This window comes from Aegilops tauschii, chromosome 5 (assembly GCF_002575655.3).
Source record: "Aegilops tauschii subsp. strangulata cultivar AL8/78 chromosome 5, Aet v6.0, whole genome shotgun sequence".
Classification (NCBI taxonomy): Eukaryota; Viridiplantae; Streptophyta; class Magnoliopsida; order Poales; family Poaceae; genus Aegilops; species Aegilops tauschii.
In genome coordinates, this window is record NC_053039.3 from 247,175,112 (window position 1) to 247,181,014 (window position 5,903).

Consider the following 5,903-nt stretch of genomic DNA (forward strand, 5'->3'; position numbering starts at 1 on the left):
CTCATGGCCAAAGCTTTCCGCCACGGGTTCTTCTGACCGACTGCTTTGGAGGATGCCAAGGATCTAGTCAAGCATTGCAAAGGGTGTCAGAAGTTCAGCTCGCAGCAACATCTACCGACTTCTGCACTCAAGACCATTCCCCTAGCATGGCCTTTTGCCGTCTGGGGCTTGGATATGGTGGGACCATTCAACACAGCATGCGGCGGCATGACCTATCTGCTTGTCGCCGTGGACAAGTTCACCAAGTGGATTGAAGCAAAACCAATCAAGAAGTTGAATGGGCCGACTGCCGTGAGTTTTATTGCAGACATCACCACTAGGTACGGAGTGCCGCACAACATCATCACTGATAATGGCACAAATTTTGCCAAAGGAGCCTTGGCCCGTTTCTGCGCGACGTAGGGCATCCGACTGGACCTAGCATCCATTGCCCATCCGCAGTCAAACGGCCAAGTTGAGCGAGCAAATGGCCTCATCCTCTCTGGCATTAAGCCCCGACTGGTCGAGCCTTTGGAGCGGTCGGCCGGCTGCTGGATCGATGAGCTGCCGGCCGTCCTTTGGAGCCTTCGCACCACTCCGAACAAGTCAACCGGCTTCACTCTATTCTTCCTCGTGTACGGTGCCGAGGCCGTCATCTAAACTGACATTGAGTTTGACTCACCTCGCGTCACCATGTACACTGAGGCGGAAGCAAAGGAAGCGCGAGAAGACGGCGTCGATCTGCTGGAGGAGGGCCGGCTGTTAGCACTCAGCCGGTCCGCCATCTACCAACAGAGTCCGCGTCGCTACCACAATCGGAAGGTCAAGCCAAGATCCTTCCAGGAGGGAGACCTTGTGCTCCAGCTGATCCAGCGAATAGCTGACCAGCACAAGCTCTCGGCCCCTTGGGAAGGCCCCTTTATCATCAGCAAGGCTTTGGGGAATGACTCCTACTACCTCATCGACGCGCAGAAGCCCAGGGCACGCAAGAGAGACAACTCGGGCAAGGAGTCGGAGCGCCCATGGAATGCAAACCTCCTCCGAAGATTTTACAATTGATTTAGTATGTACCACGCTGCCTTTTGTATTAAAGCACTAAGACATCGGGGCCCTCGAGGAGCACTCGAGGGCTACCCCCTTTATCTATATGATAAGTTCTACGCCTATGGATGTGTTATTTCACTATTCTGCCTTGCATCGGGTTCGACCAGTCGGCCCAGGGGCTTGCCGCCTCGCACTATGCCAATGTTACCTGCAGTCGGACAAGTAGTGTGTCGGCCCTAAGCCCTCTCTTTCCACAAGCTGCAGCTCGCAGAGCGGCTGTCCGGCCAGCAAGAGATGAAGGCAGGAAACGGTGCCCACACGAAAAATGGCTAAGGACTAAAACATTTTGCGTAGGCCGAGTCGGCTCCTCCCTCGCCGACCGGCTGCTGAGCAGCCGGCCGGCCGATTTGTAACTTAAATTGCTACATTCTACCGAATGGTTGAAGTACTTGTTCTTCCCAAACGGCCAAGTGCTTGATCCAGTCACAGACCGCAGAGCGGCTGTCCGGCTGGCAAGACGGCAGCCAAGGGAAGGCGGCAAAGGAAAAAAGCTAAAAGAAGTAGAAAAGCAAGACAAGTCAGAAAATCGGCAAAAGATTACTTTTTTCAACAAAAGGCCCTTGGCCAGCATTCAACACAGTGTGAATACACCCCCAGCGGGTGGAATTGCGTGAACTTAACAACTTTTGTTCAAGAATTACAAAACAGGGAAAAGAAAGATAACTTGGCCACCTAGGCCAAAGGAGCAGCAGCCGGATCAGAGAGGCCGGCGGAGGTAGAGGCTTCGGGTGGTGGAGCGGCCGCCTGGTGGGTCTCGGTCTGGTCAACACCGGCAGTAGTCAGTTCGCCGACATCTCGCCCGTTCGTCGAGACCTGGTCAGGCTGAGGCCTGCCGTCATCTTCACCACCCGGTGTGTCGCCTTCGCCGCCCTCGTCCTCATCCTCCTCCTCTTCGCCTTCATCGCTGGAGGCGATTGTTGGGGAACGTAGTAATTTCAAAAAATTTCCTACGCACACGTAAGATCATGGTGATGCGTAGCAACGAGAGGGGAGAGTGTTGTCCACGTACCCTCGTAGACCGAAAGCGGAAGCGTTATCACAACGCGGTTGATGTAGTCATACGTCTTCATGATCCGACCGATCAAGTACCGAACGCACGGCACCTCCGAGTTCAGCACACGTTCAGCTCGATGACGTCCCTTGAACTCCGATCCAGCCGAGTGTTGAGGGAGAGTTTCGTCAGCACGACGGCGTGGTGACGATGATGATGTTCTACCGACGTAGGGCTTTGCCTAAGCTCCGCAACGATATTATCGAGTTGTAATATGGTGGAGGGGGGCACCGCACACGGCTAAAATATCGTATATCAATTGTGTGTTTAGAGGTGCCCCCCTGCCCCCGTATATAAAGGAGCAAGGGGGGAGGCCGGCCGGCCCTTGGGGCACGCCAAGGGGGGGAGTCCTCCTCCTAGTAGGAGTAGGACTCCCCTTTCCTAGTCCAACTAGGAAGAGAGAAGGGGGAAGGAAAGAGAGGGAGAGGGAGAGGGAAAGAGGGGCCGCGCCCCCCTCCCCTAGTCCAATTCGGACTCCTCATGGGAGGGGGCGTGCCACCTCCTGGGCTGCTGCCCTCTCTCTCCCCTCAGGCCCACTAAGGCCCAATACTTCCCCGGGGGGTTCCGGTAACCCCTCCGGCACTCCGGTTTTATCCAAAACTTCTCCGGAACACTTCCGGTGTCCGAGTATAGTCGTCCAATATATCAATCTTTATGTCTCGACCATTTCGAGACTCCTCGTCATGTCCGTGATCACATCCGGGACTCCGAACAACCTTCGGTACATCAAAACATATAAACTCATAATATAACTGTCATCGTAACTTTAAGCGTGCGGACCCTACGGGTTCGAGAACTATGTAGACATGACCGAGACACCTCTCCGGTCAATAACCAATAGCGGAACCTGGATGCTCATATTGGTTCCTACATATTCTACGAAGATCTTTATCGGTCAGACCACATAACAACATACGTTGTTCCCTTTGTCATCGGTATGTTACTTGCCCGAGATTCGATCGTCGGTATCTCGATACCTAGTTCAATCTCGTTACCAGCAAGTCTCTTTACTCGTTCCGTAATACATCATCCCGCAACTAACTCATTAGTCACAATGCTTGCAAGGCTTATAGTGATGTGCATTACCGAGTGGGCCCAGAGATACCTCTCCGACAATCGGAGTGACAAATCCTAATCTCGAAATACGCCAACCCAACAAGTACCTTTGGAGACACCTGTAGAGCACCTTTATAATCACCCAGTTACGTTGTGACGTTTGGTAGCACACAAAGTGTTCCTCCGGTAACGGGAGTTGCATAATCTCATAGTCATAGGAACATGTATAAGTCATGAAGAAAGCAATAGCAACATACTAAACGATCGAGTGCTAAGCTAACGGAATGGGTCAAGTCAATCACGTCATTCTCCTAATGAGGTGATCCCGTTAATCAAATGACAACTCATGTCTATGGCTAGGAAACATAACCATCTTTGATTAACGAGCTAGTCAAGTAGAGGCATACTAGTGACAGTCTGTTTGTCTATGTATTCACACATGTATTATGTTTCCGGTTAATACAATTCTAGCATGAATAATAAACATTTATCATGATATAAGGAAATAAATAATACTTTATTATTGCCTCTAGGGCATATTTCCTTCAGCGATCTTACTATTGCAGTCTAACTTTCCAACTTTTCTTGGTCCAGAGTAACCAGAGAGAAGTGAAGAACTCAACTAGGTAGATTAGATGCCCCTTGTGTTGGTGAGAATATTTATTTTTCTTAACCAAGCTCTCAAGATACGAAGGAAATAATGATTGTTAACCTACATGCATCATGTTCAACCCATCTTCTTCGCAACCAGTACATTTTATTTTTGCATGTCCATTGCTCATTTAACTTCTGCCATTTATTCCTAGGAGCTCATATATATTTCTTTTCTTTTCTCCTTTCGCATATGGTCTCATTGTTACTTCAATAATAGTATACTATGCAATCCAATTCTTTCTCCAGGAGCCAATGGTCAAGTTTGTACATTTTTTGTTTTTGAAAGATGTCCTACCAGCTCTATTGTCTATAAATGGTTCAGTCTATGATTTTTGTCGGGGATTCGTCGCCGGCCTCCGTCCGACTTCTGCGGCAAATAGTGCTTCTTTTGGAGGTACAACGTCTAGATCTGTAAGCTGTTCTGCCACGAATTCTGATGCACTTTGAATGTATCTATTGTGATGTTGTAAAAATATAAAAAATAGAATTACACATCTGTTATGTCTAGATCCCGCTTTGTTTTTAGGACCTCATTTTCTATTGACATGTACATTATACATGCTTAGTTTGTGACATGGAAGGGTCTCTCCTTGTCGCGGTACGTCGTCGCGGCACCTGCGCCTTTTTGCTTCAGAAATTTGAAATCCTGGTTTCTTCAGTTTTAAATTTTACCAGTTAATATTTGTGGAGATATTCACAAGACTTTGGAAATCTGTTATGAACCTGCTCCACCTCCGTCCTCCCACTCTCCCTGTGTTGTGTCCGCTCAAGAGAAGGACTCGGATCAGAGTCCATGTGATGTTTTCGTCCTGGAGTATCTTTTGAGTTAACCCTGCTACATGATTACATCTGCCTTTGGGTGATTTTCCCTTTCCTTGCATATATGTAGTAGTTCTGGATTTCCAAGCTGTTGTTATTGTACTAGACTGAGTGGTTATGTATGTATTCCTTTGTTTAGGACAATTGCAGCAAGGAAGTAGGAGGAAGAAGAAATGCAGGCCGCCTCATGAAAGGCAGCAGCAAAGATCCACAGGTTAGCAATCTTGGTTCCTCTGCTTCTGCACTGCATATATATATGGAACTGTGTACTGACATGCCTCCTTATCTAGAATCCCCATTTGCGCCATCTAGAAGAAAATTTGAGGAAGAGACTAAAAGGCACATACATGAGTAGCCTGATTCTTGTCTTAGAAAGTTGGTTCTTATATATATATATATATGTCTTGGATTAAAAAGAGCATGAGAACTTGCCAAGCCATCTGGAAATGCCATCAGAGCCGAAACATTTTTTAGGTTGCTGACATCATTGTGCTGGACTTGCTTTTGTTGCTACTACTGCTGAAGACAAACCCCAGAAAAGGGAGTGAAAGTAGAAAGAAGAGAGGTTGCACAAGATGAGTAATGATGGGTAGCGGTAGAGGCTGAAACTGTGATGATGATGCGGATCTGACCATTAGTATGTTCCCCATCAAGGAAACCTACAATTTCTATTATGATACAGATTTTCTATTATGAGGTGTGTTTCTCATAAAGAATGTGATTTCTGCATGATAGTTTTCTACTGAAGGTTTTATGCAAAGACTGACATTTAAGAAGGATGTAGTAAAAACCTTGGTAGGTACTCCTGAAGTTGAAGCTGCTCAGGCAATAGTAATTTCTTTTTCCGAGCACTGAACTACTGTTTCGGGTTTCGCTTAATATTGTTATTCCTCGTAGGATGTTCAAGATGTACACCCTTTAAATTTTGTACTTACCATAGCTTCAGGTCCACTTGTGAGCTCTTATGCAATTTTGCTTAAGTTAGATTACATTGGGGTTGCTTTGACCTTACGGTCATGTATATAACAACGAGGACCTATTACATATCCTTTTTTCCCTCAGAAATCTTTAGGTACAACTGCATGGTTACGTGCTTCGAATTAAAAGCATGTATGAAAAGTGGTGGAAGGAAAGATTGCAAGTCAGATGCACCACTGGTATACAATAGACACAATTTGTGTTAAACCATTGAAATGTTTATGACCCGTTCCAGTGGCACCACTGGTATACAATAGACGCA

At 47.2% G+C, this 5,903-nt stretch overlaps 1 long non-coding RNA gene across 2 annotated transcripts; it reads left to right on the top strand.

Moving 5' to 3' along the window:
* Positions 1-3,757: 3,757 nt before the first annotated feature.
* LOC109733403 (uncharacterized) lies at positions 3,758-5,593 on the top strand. 2 transcript variants are annotated; one of them, XR_012183652.1, is made up of 4 exons: positions 3,758-3,840; positions 4,091-4,238; positions 4,803-4,877; positions 4,954-5,593. It is a non-coding gene; the product is annotated as an uncharacterized lncRNA (long non-coding RNA). The 2 variants fall into 2 exon arrangements; XR_012183651.1 differs by lacking the exon at positions 3,758-3,840 and having other exon boundaries at positions 3,985-4,238; positions 4,954-5,562.
* Positions 5,594-5,903: the final 310 nt, after the last annotated feature.